Raw genomic sequence first — 23,773 nt, 5'->3', positions numbered from 1 at the left:
GATAACTAGTATAAGCGTGAGTAATTGTCCACAATGTAAAGTATTGGGTGCTGAAAAAACTGAGAGCACCTACTACCATACAGTGCTATTGGCAAGTTACACGAACATGCACATTGACATCTCTAGAAGCACAGTTGTAGCACACCCTTCTTAGTCACAAAGAATTCCAAAAAGGCATTTATCAAATGTATGTATGTCCTGACAAAATGTACTAAAATTCTTAAGTCAACAGGCGAGTATATCCTTTTCAGATCATGTATAAATTCTCAAGGATAATCCACAAATCACATCCATTGGAAAAGCTCATTCATTCATATAAGACAAATTCCCAGCAGTTATTGAAGCCCACACGTGTTTTGTCTGTACACATCTGTATGTATTCAGACTTTTTCAAGGCAGAATGGATGAAACGTAAGCCGGGGTTTCACGACGCAACAGGTCCTTCTTGTCAGTAGTGTCCAGGTATACACCACCAACTAGTAGTATATTTCCTTGAATAGCTGGCAGGTCTACCGCTATATCTGTGATACTGTTGTGATAGTGCTGCTAATTGTTGTAGCTTGTGATCCAAAACTCTGAAGCCCCAACTAAGGCCAGTGGTGCCCCCCGTCCTGTTGTGAATGATGTCCACCTGGTGGTAGGGTTAAATGAACCCTTATTCTTGGTCGATTTTCAGTGTCTGTGCTAAATAATTCACTCGGCCGAACCCTGATAAGTTGGTCACCTCTCAAGTCAAAGTGACTGGTTAACACACCAGTCTGTTTGATTATCCGTACCAGCAAAAAAGACTGCTGTGTATGCCACCAATCAACTGCTTGTCCTCCTAATGGAGCCAAACTGGGTATTTTAGGGACTTTGTATTTTTCGATGGCCATGAAAAACAAGTACACCAAGCATTTTCTTCTACCAATTATAAACACACTGTCCTTCTCGGCGAAATCAGGATTTCAGGGGATTAAAGGTTGTTCAAAGCTAAACCCATTACAGTACAAGGGCCTTCACTGTACTAACTTAGAGAGAGCTGTAAATCAAAATACCTTTTGTAATCTTCTGGTAAAGGACAAATTGAATACTTTTTTGTGGTTAAACTATATGAAGACCTGGTACCCTTTAATCAGCTTCTTCTCTTTCTGGAATAATTCACATAAAATTGCATAATCTGACTGCAGGCTCTTAGAATTACATTTTTGGAACAAACTGCTGCCTTGACTGGATTTACAATGCAACACAGCTTTCTGTTACTAGGTGTGGGTTCAAATACTTGAGCCTACAAATATTGTGGAGAGCATTACAAGATTTTGGTTGTCCTGTTACAGTTCTACATGACCTTGCCATTCCCTGTTGTTTTAAAGGAGTGACAAGAATTAATTGCAATATTTTCTAAACCAATATTTTTTTTAGGAGTACCATGAAGCTTGCACAACTCTCACGAAAGTAACTTTAGTCAAGTGTCATGTGGGTTCATTGTGAACCTTCCATAAATTCTAAGAGAGCATGTTGAGAGAATCACTAGTTTAGTGTAGCAAACCATCAAAAAGTCATTAAAGCCGTTAAGAATTTCTTCTTAAAAACATGGACACCTTAATTATAAAACCACATGAGGAATGCTGTTTAGGTGCTAAGCAGGGTTTGCCAATTTGGTTATCAATGACACTAACTAACGGTATACATAGCAGAAGGTACTCATACAGTGTGGCGAGACTGATCTGATGAGTTCAAGGCCTGGTATGGAATGTAATTCCCTACAACATGTTAAGAAACTGGCACTGGCAAGCATCAAGCAAATCCTCATGGTTTAGTGCATGAAAGACAAATAGAGGTAGTATCATTCAATGTGGGTGTAATGGAGGAACAGGAAAAACATATTTTAGAGTCCTCCATTTAAAAATTGAATTACAAATGAAATGACAGATATTACAGCAAAAAAGAGCATACATCTAAATCGAAAAAAGTAGGGGACCAATGACAGCACCTAGAAGCACTATATATTGAAGATTATGAAAGCAGAAGGCTTACTAGGCTTACTAGAGACTATATACATAGAAAATGTATCAAGTGAACACTATATAGCAAAGGGAAAAAGAAGAGTACAGAGAAAAGATAGTGATCCATCATATCAAAAACAAGTGAGACACAGTACTACAAAAAAGAGGACATTTTAATGGGATGAGAAGTGTGAAGGTGGTTAGTTACAAGGAAGGCGGTTTCTGTTGAACTGGCTGTATTAAATGTTGATAGGGGATATGGACTATTGAAGTAATCACCTACACCATGTAGTTAAAGGTAGAAAGGTATTTAGTGAGGTACAGTTGAACATGAAATGACATTCAGGCAGGTTAGCTCCTACCATCACTAAGCCTGCCAGTAGACCACAATCCATAATGACACAACATGAAGCACAAAAGCTGTGAACATCACAAAACAGCTCTTAATTCAAACACTTAGGAGGAACTTTTTGTTGCCATGCACTACTATAAAGCTACATGTCTGCTGGTATAAGAACACTATCCAAGCAAAGGACACCTTTACCAAACAAAATGTGTTGAGAGGATAAAGCACTCTGGTCAATGATTCATACAGGCTACTCTTATCTGAGGGGACAATTTTGTCAACTGAGTCACATACCCGGTCCGTGGTTCTCTGCAGTTTTGCTAACCAGCTCACATGCCACATTGTTCATCATCAACCAAAAGATAATTCCCTCACACCTCCAACACAATCACACTGTTGCAGTAATTTAACATACCCTTTTTCAAGAAATCTGGTTGTCTGACTTTCAGAGGCTTCCTAACAGCCAACTGTGGAACTTTGACCTTACCCGATCCAGTAACCAAGTGTCGGTGAGGACACCCTCGGTGTCAAACAGACTGATGGCATAGACCCTTTTTTTCCCCTCCAGCTCTAGGAATTGGAGGTGAGGGAGAGACGATCGGTGAGACATGCCACTGGCCCTTTAAAGAACCTCTGCAGGACGACAGGTGGGAATACAGAGCGTCATCCGCTGAAAAGGAGCCGATCCCCAATGAAGAGTGGTTCCAGGATCGGAAGGCGGAAGAAGGAGGAGCGATACTGAGCCTCGAGACGGACGAACCTCGACTGGAAGCAAGAGCCATGGAAGACCGGAAGAAAAGCCAGGAGGCCAACGACCCTGTGCTGCGCCCAACCACGCTCCCGGAGAAACATGGCTAGAGCAGGTGGGTGCTCGATTCCGGGGCCCAGGAGTAGCTTTACTGGGAGGCAGGAGGGAACAGGGAACCTAGCCAGGTAGAGGCTGTTCCAAGCAGAGCGCACTTCGTAAATTTCCTCTCCACGGTGACCGTCCCTAACCCTGCACTACCTTAGGACTGGCGTTGTTGCCTCCCATTACTCCCTTCCTCTGTGGTCCCGCCATTCATAAGCACTAACCGAGTGCCTTTCTACTTTGTTTTTTTCTTTCCCCATCCACCTGGAGCCTCTGTCAGCCTGGTCCCGTAAGACGCCAAGGAGGGAGATGGCTATTCCCCTGAAGAAGACGTCGCTGGAGCCACCAACGGACTCCTATCCTTTTTGTTATTTAAATAAACTGCATTTGACTCTAATCCCCTTGGTCTCCAGTGTCTACCTGCCCTGGGTCACACCAAGCTATTCGCCTTTCTTGTATCCTTCACCCCCTTTCCCTCCAGCAAAACCTTAGGCAGGGAAACACCACAAGGTCTATACACAACCAACCCAGTATGAAATAAACAAGAACCTGCTTTCCTCCCAAAAGGAGAAATACCTGTTGAAACATGTGAAGTTGTCCTGTGAGCCCACGGCAATTCACGCACAGTCTCATCAACATCCCTCTTCACCCTAACAACACTCTAAATACAATCAACCAGATTATGATTAAAAAGCTGAGCCATACTTTTTAAACATCCAATTCATATGTGGCCAATACAAGCTTACAATGTCTCACCCTACTCTTGTCCAAAAAGTCCTGCATGATGGAAGAGGTAAACTGAACATTGTTCTCAGGTAGCACAAATAGTGGAACACCCATTTTAATAAAGATTCCACACAGAACTACACCACAGCACAAGCTGTGGGAATTACGCAAAAAGCTATGCTGAACTCAACAGGTAAGATAATCAACAAGAACTACCATGTAGCACAGTGGCAAAGGAAATATATGGAATTCGCCCAAACCAATCTTCTGCCAAGCTCTGGTAGGAGCAGACATTGGTGATCCAAATGAGTAACAAGTCAACAATTACTTATCACACAGGGAACAGTGGGACATTTCTTCATCCATTCTAGGCTACTAATAATCTTCTTTGACCTGTTTCTGTGTGAGAGAAACTCCTAAATAGCCATTGTGAGCAACTCTCACTGTCTTCTGATGGAGTCCCAAAGGTGGTACCAGTTTTCCCCAGGAAACTAAAACCCACAAACTATTGACAGTTCATTGGCAACTTTCCACAAGGACTGCATTTCCAAATTCTAGCTATGGACAAACTCTGACCAACACATTAAGTAACTCTTCATTATTTGGTTACAAGGCATGTCAGACTTCCAATGATCCTCATTCGCACACACAGGTAAATTAATATGACAACGGCAATAATTCCTTCTTTAATTTTGCCACAATTTTTCCCCATATGTAGTCTGGATAGACAGTCAGCGCAAATATTCTTGCCACCAGGGATGTCCTTGTTTTTAAAATTGTATTCCAATTGATATGATATGGCTGTGGTCAAGGTTCTTGATGCAAACAAAATAATGTGTTCATTCTGACACTTCACTGGAGATGACACACCCACCAAACTATAGGCACTTGCATCTATTGTGATGCAGTTTTTATTCCCTTCTATAAAAGGTTGAAATGATCTGTCCAGTCATTGATGTTGGTATTTTTGTAATTTTGAGTCTTATATGTTCTCTAAGATGTTTAAGATGATAACAAGTAAAGAATTTATGAACGGATATTGAAAATTGTTTCAATTTGTTTGGGAGGTGGTATGTAAACAAAAACATAGCTTAATTAATTTTTGGGACTCCGTACCTGTAAGTAGGGACTAATTTGAGTTTTACCTACTAAGAGTTCTTTATTGATTCCTCTGCATCAACCGCTTATCTTTCCTTTTTAACTTCTATAAAAGGTTGGCAAGCAGGTGCTTGAGAATTCAAATTTCTTTCTAAAAGCCAAGCTACATTTTTAGTCTCAATCATACATAGCAAGCGCTTTGAGCAACAGTCTAAAATTTTCAGTAAGGTCAGAAAAACCCTTAATTAATTCTGCATGGAACTCATGAGAAGAAAGATCCTAACTGATCTCTGGCCTGGGTGTGGGTGCATTGAGGATAGCATCCGCCAAAACCAGGTCTAGGTTTCATACTGGAACAAGTAAGAACATGATCCAAATACTCTACTTCTCTAATTCTGAAAACACATTTCTCTTTCCTTAACATTTTCCTTAAGCACTCGTAGAACCTAATCCAAAGTGGAATTGTGCTGCTGGACAGTTTTAGCAAAACTAGAATTATTATTATTATTATGCGTTCTTATATAGCGCTCGATTACCCGTAGGCATCTCGGCGCTTGCCTTGGGAACCCGTCCTGGCTTCCCCCAAGGTGAAAGCCAGGCATCCCGCCGCGGGGGGGCCGTAGTGTGCCACCCTATAAGGCAACAACATTGGACATTCCCTTCAGCATTTCAGAGACCACTTTTTGAAAAGTCAATGCTGCTGATGCCAGCCCATAAGGGATGCAACAAAACTGAAATGTGCCTTTGGTGGTAAGAAAGGAGGGAAAATGCCTGGAGAGAGGGTGAAATAATGACAGCCCGCTTTCAAGCTTAACATTGTGAACCATGAATACGGACCCACAGTAGTCCTGGAAAGAGGACAATTCTCTCCCAGGATAAAGTAGTTTAACTTTCTACATTCAACACAAGCTCCAAGTTCCCTTGTCATCTTGAGTGATGAACTAATAGGGAGAGCAGAGAGTGGCATCACTAGTTCAATCACACCCTGTTTTTAGCATGTCATCAGTCTGCCTACCTAAGTGAGCCCTTACATTGAAGGAATTTTTAGAAGAATGTGTTTTTACAGGGAAATTATCCTTTTTGACTTTGATAATATGTTGAAATCATCGAATGGTGTCTAACCTCATGCAAACTGCATTGAGCTTGTCGATCCACTGCTGTACATTATAAATCCCGACAACAGAAACCAGAATCTTTTCACCAGGAGTGAGAACCATCTCAAAGTCAGCCTAATGCCACCATCCAAGCACATTAGTTCCCTTTTTCACAACATAAACTCTGCCTTGAATTGTGTGATCCATGAAGTAAAGTTCAGGCCAAAAGAAACCAATAAGATCTAGGGCCATATGTATCATTGAAATTTGCATTCGCAAAGGTCGAAATTCGCAGAATTGCGGCCTTTGCGAATGCGAATTCGCAAAATGATATGTATGTATGCAAAATCATTGCAAATCAAGGAATCGGAAAAAATGTGATTCCTTAATTTGCGAAATTGGTCAATCTGCGATTTTTCTGCGATTCCCTACATTTGCGAGTTCTCAGTTTGAGATTTTTGCAAACGAAAAATCGCAAAAGTAGGTAATCGCAGATTGGCCATTTTCACAAAATAAGGAATCGCTATGGTATGTATGAAAAATTTGCAATTAGCGAATTTCGGAAATTCGCAATTTACAGAATCGCAATTACCATCAAGTAGGAGCCGGTGGTAACCAGGTGCAAACTATTTAAGCAGCAACAGAATTCCACATACTGTTTACCACAATGGCGGGGCTTTACCTGATAGCTAGGAGGATGCGTCTGAGAGCTGCTGCACAGAGGAGGAGACGCCAGGAGAGGATATTCCGTTTGCGTGTCAGCATCTCCCAGCGCCTTGAGGAGGAGCTCTACACCCACTACAGGCTGGATGAAGTCAGCATTAGTGATTTAATTGCGTAACTCAGACCCTACCTTGAACACCCCACACGCAGGACAAATGCCATCTCCACTGAAATCCAGGTCCTGTGTTCAATACACCTGTTGGCCTCAGGAAGTTTTCAGGGTGTGATTGACACAGCAGGAGGGGTGTCACAAAGTGCCCTTTCGCGATTCTTCCATGCCTTTCTAGATGCCATGGTTCAGAGGATGCAACATCACATTTACTTCCCCAGCACCCCACAGGCACTAGCCCAGACAAAGCAGGACTTTTACCAAATCTCTCAATTCCCACACGTGATAGGATGCATAGATGGCACACATATTGCTATATCCCCCCCCCTCAAGCAATGAGTACATCTTCAGGAACCGGAAATGCTACCACTCACTGAACATTCAGTTGGTGTGTGATGCCAAACACATCATAACTGACATAGTAGCAAAGTATCCTGGCAGCACACATGACGCATTCATCTTCCGTCACAGTGGGCTATACCGTAGACTCTCAGGAGGGGAGTTTGGCGAGGGATACCTACTTGGTAAACACCTTCAGACATAGGGCACATTTGTACTAACTACCATGTGCATTTCACTGACTAACCATTTAAATTTCAACCCACAGGTGACAGTGCATATGCAGTCCGGGATTTCATCTTGACTCTGATCCAGCGCTCCTATTGAAAAACTGTCTCACAAACGCTACCTATCACCTTAATACTCACCATTAATCATGAAACACATATAAAGGCCCATAACACCAATGAGACAATTTTTGAGCGACTGAATCTGCTGGCCTAATTAATAAAATCTATTCACATATTGCCAACAAAATTATATACAACTGCAGTTTATCAATATTCATCATGATTTAAAACATTACTTATTATTAATTAAGCCACTAAGGCGATTGAATCAACTGATGGTAACTAGATCATGAATAAACAAGACCAGCTTGTCATTTCAAATCTAATTTTTATTATCTTTATTTTTCAAAGGAAAAAGCATTTACGTTTTAAAAATCTTTATTTTATAAGCAAACAAGAAAGCAGCATTTTAGTAAGGTAAAGAATTAATGAACTGACATTTTTAAAGCAAGCTCAGAAACATGAAATTATAGCAGAATAACAGTTTCCATTCCCTAAATCTATTTTCCCTGTCTGATTCTCTCTTCACCTAGAAAGGAAAAATCATTTAAAGTCTGCTGTCCTTACGTGCGCCAAAAGTTCAACAGCATGTCACGTCATTCAGGAATCGGAAAGAAGAGAATTTGTTCCCTGCTCCGAGTGTCGAGTGTCAGGTTTTATACCTTTCTTTCTAGCTAAACTTTCTACATTTTACATATTTTTAGGTAAATCGGTGCTTTTCATTGGCTGTCCTGTGTCAGACCACGATAAAATATTAGTCATGTCCGTTACTTGACCAGAACCAGGCTTTTACATAAGCCCTATTGTCTCTCATTACCACGTCTTCGAGCTTCCCCAGGAAAGATACTTTTTCCACGAGATTCAAACTTTTACTTCCTAGCCTTGGCAGACATATCAAGTTCCTGTCCTTGAGCCTTTCTTCGAGTGCACGTTTAACTCAGCTGAAGAACTGCTTTTCCAAATTATATGATGATTTGTGCAGTAAAAGTCTTCACAGCTACGCATGTTCAAGGCATCGCTCTGGACAAGCTGAACCACCATTAGGCCTCACTTTGGAAACTATTATCAAACAAACACAAGACATCAATTAATTAAAGAATTGAAACCCATTCTGTTACCCACCCCCTTTGCTAATTTAATCCTGTTAATTATGTTACCTGGCTGAAGCACAAATAAGCAGCATTATATCTACCTTTCCTTTAGGAACCGCACAGACTCTTTTATGCTTTTGTCACAAAAAGACATAACATAAGCACACAAATAAGCACATGCCTTTAGTTAAACAGCCGCATTTAATACTGACAAAGACAATAGACAAGGTTAGTTTGTTATTTTTTTCTTTGCGTTTGCGACATAAAGCACATTAGTTTGTCCCGCGTGTACTGATGTAGGTATTCTTTAAACTAGGTTGATTAGTAATTTTCACCACAAGCATATTAGTTCAATTATAGTTATGGGAGATTAACTTCGCAAGTTTGAACAAAATATTGTTCTGCACCTTGCTTCATCAACTCCCTACCTTAATCCCACCAATGCTAGAGAACGCAGATACAACAGGGCACACATCGCAACCAGGGGCACCATTGAACGGACCTTTGGGATCCTGAAAAGCAGATTTTGGTGCCTCCATAAAAGTGGAGGTGCACTCCAATACAGCCCCAATACGTGTTGCAAATAGTGGTAGCATGTGCCATGCTGCATAATATTGCCACAAGAAAAGGCACACCAGTGGAGCTGAGTGACTCAGGATCCTCTGACATGGAGGGGCCTGGACCAGGACGTATGCTAGCTGGTGTAGCTGTTGCAGCAGCTGGGCTCCAGAGGCGTGATGAGATTGCGCGCAACTATTTTTAGGTAAGGAAAAATGACACAATGCCAAATCTTGTAAGTGTGAATGTGGTTGTTAATCCTTACATGCAGTAAAAATAATAACACAAAACGTTCAGGCAAAGTAGTCATACTACATATGTTTGGCACATGTTTCAGTCACAGTGCTATTAAGAAAACAGGAGTGAGTTTAAAGTTCGATGTTGCACAGCGTGATGCTAATTGGAAAGTGTTGGCCTATTGGTCCTGCCACTACGGCGCCTCTCCAAGGTGGGTGGTGGGGTGGTGCTGCTCCGACCTGACTGCACGTCCTCTTCACTTGGAGTTAGTACTCCAGGCCCTGTTGTGCATACTGCCCGCAGCTCGTCCACAGCATTTGCAATATCCTGTGTAGCATGTGTGAACTGACGCTGCATCTCTATGCTGCGCCTGGCCTGGATGCTTGTTGCAGATGCCAAGCGGTTAATGGCCCGGGTATAACGATCTTGGCGCTGCAACGCTCTGCGCCTAGCAGCACGCTCTGCGCGCAATTCCTCTCATACCGCCTGCATGCCATCCCTCAGTTCATTCCTCAATACCCTGAAGCCTGCCCTCACCTCTCTTTGTAACAGTTTAATGTTTTTGGCTTGCAGGCGCTGCACCTGCAACATATTGAGTCCCAGGCCGGCAAACACAGAATCTTCCCCTCGGCCTTCAACATTGTTAGTCGTGCGCCGTCTGCGCCTGGCTGTACTTTGTGGCACATGATGGTCTGGTGCACGGCCCTCTTGCTGTGGCTGTGTGTTATCATTTATCAAATTTCCAACACTATCATCTGCATCATCTTCTATTGGCGGCAGTGGTCTCACAATGTGTCTCCTCTGTTGCTTGTGAGTGGTCACAGGGCTGTCCTCCCCATTAATGTGCTCATCATGGCCGGCATCTCCTGAGTCAGCACCTTTATTGACTGTTCCACTGCCTGTAGGCTGCGTTGAAGATGGTGCTGTGGACAGAACAGCACACATTAATTTACTGTACTCACTTGCACTGTGTAAATACATTTTTTTCACCGTTTGGGTTTACATTGGTCTATTGTTTCCCATTCATGACCTGCACATTCTATGTTTGACTAGTTTGGCTGAAGATTTTCAACTTTGATTTTCATGTGACTACATCTCCCATAATACATTGCTGTGTCTGCCTGTGTACCTGCTCTGGACTACCTATCTTTTTTCCTGCCCCTTGGTCACTGCTGGGGGGTGTTGGGGGGTGTAAGGGGTGTGAGGGCATGCTTCTTACCTTTTCCAGATGCTGGTTGATCAGAGCTGTCCAGATCAGCCACTCCTCCCACACTCTCTGGTTGCAGGGTCCCCTCCACCAGTTCCTTAAGGGCTGTAGAGTCCGAAACAGAAGAGGTCCCACCACCGGTTAGCCTAGACTGCTCCAGCCTGGCAGCTAGCTTCTCTTTTGTGCGCAGGTCATACCAGCGCTTTCTGAGGTCCTCCACACTCCGGGGTGTCACCCCCACAGCATTCACCTTATGCTGGATGTCCTCCCAAATTCGCCTTTTACGGCTCTCTGGCACCTTCAGAGATTTTTTCCCAAACAATAATTCATGGTTTGACACCATTTGTTCAATCGAAGCCTCCAGTTCTGCCTCAGAAAATGTTTGCTTCCTTTTCCTGGAGCATTCACTCTCCTGCTGCTGGGATTCCTGCCTGGGCGTATCTCCACTTTCTGCCATGTTGCTTCAGGAGCACAGTTCACTCTCCCAAACACACCTTCACTCTGCCTCTGACTCAGAAACTCAGGTGCAGCATGGGTAGTCCTTCCTGGTTGTGATGTCATCATGCTGCACCTGAGTTCCTGATTTGCTGGTTTGCGAAATTCGCAAAATTGCGATTTTTTTCCGTTAAGGAATTGCAAAAAATGTGATTTTTTCCGCTGTAAAATCGCACAAGGGAATTTAGGAATCGCTATTTATTTGCGATTTCTTTCATACATACCGATTTGCGATTCTGAATTTGCGATTCTGTAAAAATCGCAAATTAGGAATCGCAAATCGGTTCCTTGATACATATGGCCCCTAATCTTTTACCTTCCAATACAAATGTGGTAATGTCCAGGGGCAACAAAACCTTGCACTTCAAATAACATTCATACATTTTCAGCATAAATTATTATAATGTCTCTTGCAGAAATCAACTAAAAACATGACCTCTACCACCAACACAAATTTGTCAGCTTTTTGTTCGGTGTTAGCCACATTCTCCCAGTTATCTTTTTCTGAAACACATTTTATTTCAACGTTTCTCCCCAAGCCAGTTTTTCCGAAATGTCTTATTTTACCACAGTGTTTGCAGATTGGACCAACTACTGGACAATTGGGAAAAGTAGAAATGTGAAAAGTAAAACCACACTTGTAAAAAGCATTTGGTTTAGTGCCAGTTTTAGAGAGGCTTTTTACTTTCATTTGATTTTTTCAGTTTGCGTGTCATAGGATTGAATTGAAAAGCACACACATATGTATGACAGCATTGCGTCTGTGGGAACTCCATAATCCCCACATTTGCCTGCACGTGTGAATAGTAACCAAAACAAATCTGACATGGGACTAAATTTTATTTTGAATCGTGTTGTGATTTTTCCATCCTACAGGCAATATCTAAAGCTTTGTTAAGTGTAATAGGTTTGCATGTAAACAAATTCTCCTTCACAGTCTATGAGTTGCATCTTTCAAATAATTGATCCCTTCTTAACTGTGAGGGGAACGCTTCAAACTCAAAATCCTTGGGTGAACCTTTCAAAGCTGCAACAAAGGCTCCTACTGGTTCATTAGTACCTCAATTCCATGTGAAGGATTTATGACAGAATACTACAATATTTTTTTTTGCCTTCCAAATATTTCTCCGATGTTAAGGTCAGAGGGTGTGGAGAGGGTAGAGCTATGAGCCCCCTAGATTTGTCTTTGAACATTGGTGCACACAGAATAGAAGAGCCAGTAGGGGCTATACCTTTGGTATGTATAAAGGAATATGTAGGGAGGGGAGGTGGTACTATGAGTTTGACTCCCATGTTGGAACAACTTGAGCATTTCTCCGTACCGCTTATACCATCTAGTCTGGAGCCTCCCACCACCGCCACGCTGACTCCAGTCAGTTTGTTGCCTGCATCAGCTACTCCTACTTGTTCCATCATTTCATGGAACATATCAGGGCTACGTACAAAGTTACAGAAGCCAGTCTGGATTGAATCAATTGGGAATATTTATATTTTATGTCTGCAGGAAACTTGGGCAATTGACCCTCTTCATGTAAATGACTTGAAGACCTTTCATACCCAAGCAGTGATGGGTGTGGGGGGGAAGAACAAAGGGTGGTATCTGCACCTATATTTCTAATAGGTTGATTCTAAATAAAATTGACTTTTATATGGGGGAATGTTATTACCATCTAATTGAATTAACACTTAATGTAACCCACCAAATTATATTGATACATTTTTATAACAATGCCCCCTTTGAGGGTCTTGGATTAGTGTTAAAGAACTTGAATGAGGCCTTGAAGGCAGTATGTAATAGAAATGCTAAAGATACAATGGTAATGTTGGTGGGGGACTTTAATTGCGCTTTGTGTAATAATGTTGATAACAGAATGTGTGGTTTGGCCAACGAAGAAGAGTGCAGTGCCCATTTCTGCCACAGGATTTGTGGGGGATTTGTTTAATGAGTTTATTTGTACAACAGATCTTGGTTATGTTAATGAATTGTTAGCTACCCCATTTTGTATGCCACACCCTTTCAATGGGAGAGGGTTTGCAACAACCATTGATTTCTTATTGGCCTCACGCACTCATGCACACAGGGTCCTCTCATTTAGGGTAGGGGACGCCTTGCTGAAAACCCTTGGAGCGTGCCGGGTTGTGTGTCACACGCTGAGAACTCTGCCTACTTCTCGCGGAACCCGCTTCTCGGGTCCCGCGTCGCTGGGTTGCTTATTGATATCCACGGACTTTTGCCTGCCAACTGGGAGGTGGTCTGCTGGTCAAGCAGGGCTGCGAGCAGAGCCCGGGTCTGGGACTACCTTTCCCAGAAGCGCCCGCCGCCCGGATCAACAGCACCTGGGCTGCTCTCCCTGCCCGCCCCTCCCCATCAGCTTCAAAAACCTCAGCCTCTGGATTACCTGTGGGACGGCATTCTGAAAACCCTTGGAGCGTGCCGGGTTGTGTGTCACACGCTGAGAACTCTGCCTACTTCTCGCGGAACTCGCTTCTCGGGTCCCGCGTCGCTGGGTTGCTTATTGATATCCACGGACTTTTGCCTGCCAACTGGGAGGTGGTCTGCTGGTCAAGCAGGGCTGCGAGCAGAGCCCGGGTCTGGGACTACCTTTCCCAGAAGCGCCCGCCGCCCGGATCAACAGCACCCGGGCTGCTCTCCCTGCCCGCCCCTCCCCATCAGCTTCAAAAACCTCAGCCTCTGGATTACCTGTGGGACGCCTTGCTGAAAACCCTTGAAGCGTGCCGGGTTGTGTGTCACACGCTGAGAACTCTGCCTACTTCTCGCGGAACCCGCTTCGCGGGTCCCGCATCGCTGGGTTGCTTATTGATATCCACGGACTTTTGCCTGCCAACTGGGAGGTGGGCTGCTGGTCAAGCAGGGCTGCGAGCAGAGCGCGGGTCTGGGACTACCTTTCCCAGAAGCGCCCGCCGCCCGGATCAACAGCACCTGGGCTGCTCTCCCTGCCCGCCCCTCCCCATCAGCTTCAAAAACCTCAGACTCTGGATTACCTGTGGGACGCCTTGCTGAAAACCCTTGGAGCGTGCCGGGTTGTGTGTCACATGCTGAGAACTCTGCCTACTTCTCGCGGAACCCGCTTGGCGGGTCCCGCATCGCTGGGTTGCTTATTGATATCCACTGACTTTTGCCTGCCAACTGGGAGGTGGGCTGCTGGTCAAGCAGGGCTGCGAGCAGAGCGCGGGTCTGGGACTACCTTTCCCAGAAGCGCCCGCCACCTGGATCAACAGCACCTGGGCTGCTCTCCCTGCCCGCCCCTCCCCATCAGCTTCAAAAACCTCAGCCTCTGGATTACCTGTGGGACGCCTTGCTGAAAACCCTTGGAGCGTGCCGGGTTGTGTGTCACACGCTGAGAACTCTGCCTACTTCTCGCGGAACCCACTTCGCGGGTCCCGCATCGCTGGGTTGCTTATTGATATCCACGGACTTTTGCCTGCCAACTGGGAGGTGGGCTGCTGGTCAAGCAGGGCTGCGAGCAGAGCGCGGGTTTGGGACTACCTTTCCCAGAAACGCCCGCCGCCCGGATCAACAGCACCTGGGCTGCTCTCCCTGCCGGCCCCTCCCCATCAGCTTCAAAAACCTCAGCCTCTGGATTACCTGTGGGACGCCTTGCTGAAAACCCTTGGAGCGTGCCGGATTGTGTGTCACACGCTGAGAACTCTGCCTACTTCTCGTGGAACCCGCTTCGCGGGTCCCGCATCGCTGGGTTGCTTATTGATATCCACGGACTTTTGCCTGCCAACTGGGAGGTGGGCTGCTGGTCAAGCAGGGCTGCGAGCAGAGCGCGGGTCTGGGACTACCTTTCCCAGAAGCGCCCGCCGCCCGGATCAACAGCACCTGGGCTGCTCTCCCTGCCTGCCCCTCCCCTTTACCACAGACCTGTAAATTGGCTTGCTCTGTCCCGCTGCGCGGGAGCGACCGGGAGAAGCCCGGGACAAGGGCGGGCCGTCTGTGGCCGTCCGTGGTCGGCCGAGGTTGGGTTGGGCCAGTCCTCCTGGGCCTTGGTCACGGTCATTTTGTTTATTTGTCCTGTTTGTTATTAGGCACAGTGGGTTGGTGTCTAAGTACTCTCATTATCCCATCTAGATTATCTATTACCTTGTATAGTCCGCCTCTCAGCTAGCATGCCTTTACGTTCGGGCAAAGACCGTTCTGTTACCCTGCAGACGTCTAAAGGGGTGGTTTCCGGTCCTTTGGATGCCTTTATCACCAAGGCTACAGGAATTTTGGAGAAAAAGATAGCCTTCGTAGAGAAAAGGCTATCAATAGATCTTGTTAATGGGAAACGTTCATCTTTGGGGCCGTATGCCACTGTACCCAGCCCATTACCCCCATCTCTAACTGTTTCAAGTTCTAATACTATTCCTGTCTTAGTTGATGTTCATTGTGGAGCCGAAGGACCTTCTTTGCAAAACTGTAGCATTGACTCCGACATCATTGTTACACCAGGGAGTGGGGTGGAAGGTAGTGTGCTGTCTAATAGCCCATCCCTAGTAGTTTCTTCATCCGAAGAGGAATCCCCGCATAATAATCTTCCTGGTAAAAGGAAGCGAAACAAGGAACGTCAGAGAGGGGGTGTGTCTAAAATACCCAAAATGGTTAGCTTTCCATCGACAGTTAATAATCATGACGTAACTAGTGGCTCTATTAACACCTTGCCTCCTAGTGTCCACGATACTTCTCCCTTTGATCCAACAGGGGTCCCGAACCTTTGCCCTATAAGTATGGGTAGTAGTGACATCGATATACTTGCCAAAATGGAAGTTCTCTTTAAGACACTTTTGCTACCGGTCCTGGAAAGAACCAGGGTGATGAACTTAAAATTAGATGGTCTGGAGAATCTTGTAACCACCAATTCCTGTTTACTCAAAAAATTGGTGAAAGACCAAGCTACACCACAGTCTTCCGACACTGTTAGAAACTCTAAGACTCTGGGGATCAAACCTTGTTCCACCCAGGCATCCTCTTCTGCTAGGCAGTCCCATAGTAATCATTCTGGGAAGGGTTCAAATATCAGCGCTCCTTCTAAACCATCTATTACCACCGTGGCACGCCCATCATCACATAAGAAGGCTAGCTCTAATTCAAATGATTCGCAACAGCCAAGTTCCTCTAAAACAGCACCTAGCATGCATTCCCAGATCCCCATTAAGGGTGTGCCCAAACCTCCCCCCAACCCTATAGGGACCTCTGGTGTCGCACCCGGGCGTGTTAATACTAATTCCACCCAACCTCCAAAGAAAGTAGTGAAAAGGGGACCACCACCGGCAGATCTACCTATAGATGCTACGCATCTGCATTATTGTTCTTACAGGCGTCGCACCTCTTAGGGAGGGCCATTTTGAATCCCATGGTGACCTTATGAATAAAGTCGCCTTTTGGTTAAACAAAAATCGCCCCCTTCCACCCTCTTCTCCAACTAAGATCCTGAATGTTCGTAGAGTAGATTGGGTGGGTTACTGTAAGAAGGACTTAGAAGGCGATTGTATTCTCATAATCTTTCAGGATCCATGGGTGGTCGAATACATTCGTAGAGAGGCAAGGTTTGGGAGGTTGGGGGATGTGCAATCCCTGGGTTTGAACTACTTTTATCCTAAAAGATCCGGTGTTCCTCGCCCCAATTGCATTCCAACGCATAGATATGTAGGGAGGAACATGGTAGAGAGGATACCCAACTCCCTTCCTACCCATGTTTGTCTAACCGGTTCGAATCTTTATCTGGTCTTGAGGGCATTGACTGACTGCATTTTGACAAAGGGTTAGGAAACTTACGTACTGAAGCCAAAAGTACCAACATGGGGGTTTATGATTTAGATCAGGGTACTGATGAGGGTGCCCCAGGGAGAGTAGATGATATGGCATGTCCAACTGCGCCCAAACAGTTACCTGACATCCCATTGAGAATAGCTAAATTTACTGAGGAGGAATTATGTGCCCTGGAGCCTATTCCACCCTCTAGTCAAATTGGGCCACTCAAGGTTGCTTCATGGAACATAGCGGGATTAAAGGGCCGAGTTGATTCAGAGGATTGGGCAGCTTTTATAGATTCCTTTGATATTATTATTTTCCAGGAGAATTGGGCCCCTAATCCCATATATCGAGCAGGGTATCTAAACTTCTTTAAGCCGGCGATCCAGGGCCCTAAAGGGAGAGCCTCTGGAGGATTAGTGGTCTGGGTAAGGCAATCCATTGGGTATAGACCTATTGAACTTACTTTGGCTAATCCTGATCTATTAGGAATTAAGCTCAGTAGGGCAGACAAACAGGATATAGTAATTATAAACATCTACGCCCGTGGACGCCCAGGTGGCCGTAGGCCGATCATCATGGATGATTTAGATCTGCTCCTTGATGAAATAGGAATGGATAAATTCATCCTCATAGCCGGGGATTTAAACTGTTCGTTTGAACCACTGTTTAGTGTAGACAGGGACCTGGGGACAGAGGAGGGTGCTGTTTGGGACGTTCAGCCCTTACTTTTAGATAAGGGTGTGAAGGCAACTGAAGCGGCACTTCTCTGGTTAGGGCTGTGTTTGGAACGAGGTTTCCGAGCAGTAAATGGGCGCACGCAATCTGACAAGGCAGGACATCCCACCTTTAATAATGGGGCCAGTATGAGCCGTATAGATTATATTCTGATTAAAATAGAATTCTGGTCATTGGTGATCGATATGGAGGTCGTGAATCGACCAGAGAGCGACCACAACCCCCTTTCGTTAACTTTGAAGCTTGAAGGGGATAGAGGCGAACCTCCTAAAGATTTCTGTCTAACGTCTGAAGCCATCTTGACAAATGACAGAAGAAGAGTTAGATGGTCTAGGGTAGTTGAAGACCCCTCCATAATTAGCGGTATAGAAAAGGAAGTCTCGGTCACCCTTACACATATGAAAGCTTTCCCATACCCCTCGGGGGGCATTTCTCAGATTAGTGACCTCCACGACCAGTGCATCTCAAAACTCAAAATTCTTCTAACGCAACCACTTAACCCAAAGAAAGAAAAGGTATCAGGTCTAAAAAACACATGGTATAATAAGAGTTGTAGGGAAGCACATAGTAGTTTGATCAAGGCAATTAAAACTCGAGTTACTAGCGACATTAAAATAGCGCGGCAATTATACAAAAGAGCCCAATGGACCGCCAAGAAAGAGTGGGACGAGTACCTTTGGTCCGAGCTCCTCACGGTGTGCCAATCTTCTAATCAAAACAGGTTTTGGGAAACCATTAAGTGGGGCCTGAATCCTGACTCCAGAATCCCCGTTAATCATGTCCCTCCTGAAGAGTGGGTGGCCTTTTATTCCTCCCAGTTTAGGGCCTTAAACACAGAGCATTATATAGAGCAGACAAAGGTAATATCTCCTCTTCCCAACTCTTGCCCTTCCCTAGTTTTCACCGTTTCCGAGACAGAGCAAGCTCTTAGTGCGGTACAACCCGGAAAAGCTCCAGGAATGGATGCAATACCGGCAGACCTTTTTAAAATTAATTTACACATGTGGTTTCCCTATATAACTATGCTCATTAATGCTATTGCTAAAGGGGCAAGGATCCCAGTTTCTTGGAAAGGGGCGGAGATCTTACCCATTTTCAAAAAAGGTGACCGATCGGTCCCGGGTAATTACCGTCCGATCAGTTTAATCGACACAATCCAAAAAATAACTGCTAGGATGGTTCTTGTAAGAATCCAGGGGTGGATGGAACAGGATAACATTTTATCACCTATGCAAGCCGGATTCAGATCTGGAACTAGTACAATAGATCAGGTCTTCAGACTAACTATGTTGTATTGGAAGGTTGTCCTGTTAGGTGGAGGAGCAATTTATGCCGCCTTTGTGGATCTCAAGTCGGCTTTCGACCTTGTGCCCAGGGAGAAAATGTGGAATGTTTTTAAATCAATGGGCATGCCGCCAGAACTCCTGAACTTGGTAATTAGATTACATGAAGATAATTTTTCCAGGGTGAGATGGGGAAAGCAAGGGCAGGTGACGGACAGCTTTCCAGTAACTCATGGCGTCCGTCAGGGTTGTGTGCTGGCCCCTACCCTCTTCCTCCTGTTTATTAATCAAGTAGTTGAGTTCTTTGCTGATACCCCAACAGATGCTCCAACCCTGGGAGGAACTAAGTATCCAATGCTAATTTTCGCTGACGATACGCTGCTCCTCTCAAAAACTCCAAAAGGGCTACAGACCACACTTAACAGATTTGATGAGTTCTGCAGGGCTAACGATTTACAAATTAATATTAGCAAAACTAAATTTATGGTTTTTAGCAATAATCGCCCTATTAAAAGCTCAGTTAGTTTAAATGGTGCCTGCATCGAACAAGTAGAGGTAATGACCTATTTGGGTGTGACATTAGATTATCGCCTAAGCTGGAAACCCCAGATCGAGGCATTACACCTTAAATTTGCACGCCTCACGGGATGCTTAATTCAGGAGCATAAGAAGTCCTATACCAAACGTATTGCACCAGTACTTAAGATCTACGAAGCTATAATGAATGCAGCCACTCTGTATGGTGCTGACCTTTGGGGCTTTAAAGATCTAACCCCTCTGGCCAAAGCCCAAAATAAATTCCTGTGGAATTTGATAGGTCTTCCACAATCTACACCTATCAAACCCCTGTTGTTAGATCTGGACTGTAAGCCCTTTAACGAGTTGGCTCGGTATCGTTTGGTGGCCTTTTGGCGAAGGATTTGGACTTCTCCAGATCTTAGCCTATTTGCGAGTGAACTAGCTGAGATAAAAGCGACATGGGGCGCTTCAAAAATTGCATGGTTAAGGGAAGTGAAAATGGTTTTAGAAGAGATGGGTCTTAACCAGCTATGGGTCTCTCCGGGGTCCTCTTTGTTTCCTTCTAAACAGGATCTAAAAGATCTGTACTGGGCCTCGGTTAAACACTTATCTGTAGTTCAGTCAGATGACACTTCTAGTCTAACAGGCCTTTTCCTGACCCATAAAGTGACTCCCTCCTTGGAAATCTATTGGGACGTGATCACCAAGACCCTTGACCGGAAACTATATCATCAATTCCGTGTCGGGTCGCTACACATCAATTCTTTTACTAACAAGTGGTCCGTCAATTCATGTGATTCTTGCCCTTTCTGTTTAGTCCATCCGGAGAGTGTGGGTCACTTTCTCTTCGCCTGCCCCGCATACCATGTTCCTAGATTAAAATGGATTAAACCCATTTGTTGTAGGCTAGGAATTAAAGGAAGTGTTGAAGCCCTGAAGATTTTCCGCACTAATACTTCTGAGCTGGTAGTGGTTGGCCTTGCTAAAGTTCTTGGGTGGGCATGGGTCATACGTACCAGGAACCCAAATGTATTTTAATCTTGAATTATTTTAAATATACAAATGATTGTTATTGTACTACTGTATTTTTAAAAGTTGTACTACTGTATTTCTAAAAGTCTTACCATACTGTTTAATATTCCTTTTAAAAGATGAATGTAATGATAGGCTTTTTTTAAAATGTCTCTTAACTTTTGATGTTCTTGATATTTCCTGTCTTTTATGATTTTATTATCGAAATAAAGACTTATGAAACTGGGTAGGGGATATTAGTTTAAGTGATCATTTCCCCCTCTGTTCATTGCTCAGGTTACCTCCGTGTAGACCCAAGAAGAGCAATTTTCCTACTCACGTATTAGGGAATATTGCACTGAATAAAACAAATGGCTATACTTTAAGGTGGGCAACTATAGACCCTGATATAGTGACCAAAAAGGTGATACTGTCAGTCAGTCAGAATATCTTTATTCGACTTATCCCAAGTCATACAAAGAAACGAAAACAATAAAAACACTGAAAACATGACGTGCGATACATATTCATACAATTTCCTAAAAAGCCACCATCTAAATACACATTAAAAAGCTATATACATAATTAAAAAACAGATTTACATTTCATTTATAAAAGGACATGATAATACCATGAATTTTAAGACAAAATTTGACCAGCTGCTTTCGCCCTAGCGGCGGCCACCAGAAAGTTAGCAGTGCAGAAAGCAATGTGAGGATTTGACAAGAGTTGTAGAAAGAGCAACGCCGGACGCACCTGTGTGAAGCCCGCTTCTTTCAGGATGGGGAGCAAGTATTTTTTCCTCTGCTCGTGATATAAACTACAAAACATGACAACATGCATTGTATCCTGCACGGAGAAATGGTCGCAGCTGCAAGGAGGGGCTAGGTCTGGCTTCTGCCAGCACTTAAAAGAACCTAAATAAAAATGTAACAGGTTGAACCTAAACTTAGTTAATAAAAACCTATGATAAGGGAATGTGACGAAGCTTAGATAAGGTGCGAGTAAAGGTGCGCTAACCAAGAGGCTATGAGCCCTTACTGCTGGTTTCAGCAGTTCTTGTTCCTCACGGCTCAATTCCTTCCTTTCCCTAAATGACTTTTTTATGTAGTCCAAGTCCTGGGCCCTAATTTTCTCTGGGCATAAGAAAAGTTCCGGGCGGCCCAAGTCTGTAAATGATTTAGCTAAATAGGCCAACCATGGAATACTGCTATATTTGTCAAGTGATAAAACATCGTATAAAATTTTATGGTTCAAAGGGAGATCTTCATTCAACCACATTTTCAGCCACAGAGTCAGGGGAGCTAGACTCAATGTATCTGATATATAGGGTAAGCCCACCTCTTTGTGAATAGAATAGGTTGGGGTTGACTGCGGTACGGAGAGAAGAGATCTAATAAATCTATTTTCAGCTCTCTGAATAGGGTCAAGATTTACATACCCCCACAAAGGGGACCCATATAGTGCGATAGCCACGGGCTTGCACTTATAGATTTTTAAGAGGGCTTCCATCGGCCTTGCTCCTAACTTGCCAGCAAAACCCAAGAGCGCGGAGGAAGATCTAATTACGGCAAGCCTCTTTGCTCTTATCTGTGGGCCCCATGATCCTTTTTGGTCGAACAGTACGCCCAAGTAGGGGAATGTAGTTACCCTAGAGACAGGGACCCCACTGCAGAAAAATGATTTATGCCTTTTTTTAGTACACTCACGCCCCATTACCATCGTGTGTGACTTAGAGCCATTGACCTTAAGGTCCAGATTTTCCATAAAAGAACCGAAAGCATCTAGGAGGAGCTGGAGGCCGACGCCAGTACGAGCAATCAAGACGGCGTCATCCGCGTACAGGAGTGCAGGGATTTGGGCACCTCCTGCACGGGGGACGTCCGCTTCCTGGCCTCGCAGGTGTGCCCCCAGGCCATTAATGTAGATGGTAAAAAGCGAGGGGGCTAAAATACAACCTTGCCGTACCCCCTTTAGGGATTTAAACAGTGGGGTACATCTGCCATTATTTGACACTCGGACGGCAGCGAAAAGCTCCTGATGCAGAGTGGCCATGAACGCAACCAAAGCTTCATCAATACCCATCTCCAACATGATCAACCATAGTTTTGACCTATTGACCAGGTCGAAGGCCGAGGAGAGGTCCATAAATGCGAGAAACACGGAACCCTCCTTGGCCACAGTGTATTTAGAGATGAGTAAATGCAGATTAATACATTGTTCAATGGTCCCTTTTCTCTCTCTAAAACCATATTGCAGTTCAGACAGCCCACCGCAACCCTCAACGTTCTCCCTCAATCTGGCTAAGAGTACTCTCCCCAAAATTTTTATAGTTGAGTCCAATAAGGATATGGGCCTATAATACACAGGGTCGTCCCGCTGACCTTTGTTTTTAAAAATCGGGACAATGGTGGATATGGCCCACGAGGCGGGGGCTGGGTTACCATTGACTGCGTTAAACACGTTTGACATGACCTCAGCCCACAGTTTCGGTGAATACATAAAAAAGTCAGCAGGTACTCCATCGGGGCCAGGAGCCTTGTGTTTTGTGGTTGCCAAAAGCGCTTTTTCCACTTCTTGGGGATTAAAGATGATAGGGTGTGCAACTGCGAAGGGTAGTGGGGCTTTTTTGGATCCTTCTTCGTCGCCCCCATAGACGTTTTTGAAATGGGACAGCCACTTTTCATCGGAAATCACGCAATCCATGGGTGCATTTTTATCTTCAGAGAATAGGGGCTGTTTGATGATCTACCAAAATCTCCTACTGTCCTTCAGCACTGCCGCTGAAAGGAGATTTTCCCATGTTTCGTGTTTGATGGTGTCCTTGCGATTCTTTATGGCTGCCTTATAAGTTTTTCTTAGTCTAGAAATATCATCTTTAACCCTAGGCACATCTTTTAGGGCAACCAACAGTTCTCTGTGAGCCTTCGAGCATGCAGAGTCAAACCAACGCTTTTGTCCTGGGACACCCTTTATAGGTTTGGCTAGAAGATCCTTTGACACCTGATCGCATATGGCCTCATATGCTGCAACTATTCTTTTCCCTTGGGCGCCAGATATTTTACAAATCTCTACATTGTCTTTAATTTTTGGGAAGTTTTTACCATAGATGTTTTCCGGTATCACTTTAGCCCACTTCACTCGTCTGTCTTGGTCAGTGGTCCTCAGGGGGTGTGCTGGTTTTACAGTAAGTGGTGATGCCCCCATCTGAGCTCCCCAGGCCACTTCAAGTAATACGGGGTTATGGTCGCTATAATGTGTTAGAACTGTGCGATAGTCCATGATCCGATTTAGAATGCCTAATGAAACAAAAATG

This window comes from Lissotriton helveticus, chromosome 4_1 (assembly GCF_964261635.1).
Source record: "Lissotriton helveticus chromosome 4_1, aLisHel1.1, whole genome shotgun sequence".
Lineage (NCBI taxonomy): Eukaryota > Metazoa > Chordata > Amphibia > Caudata > Salamandridae > Lissotriton > Lissotriton helveticus.
The sequence above is the reverse complement of the archived record's forward strand: the minus strand, read 5'-3'. Positions refer to the sequence as shown.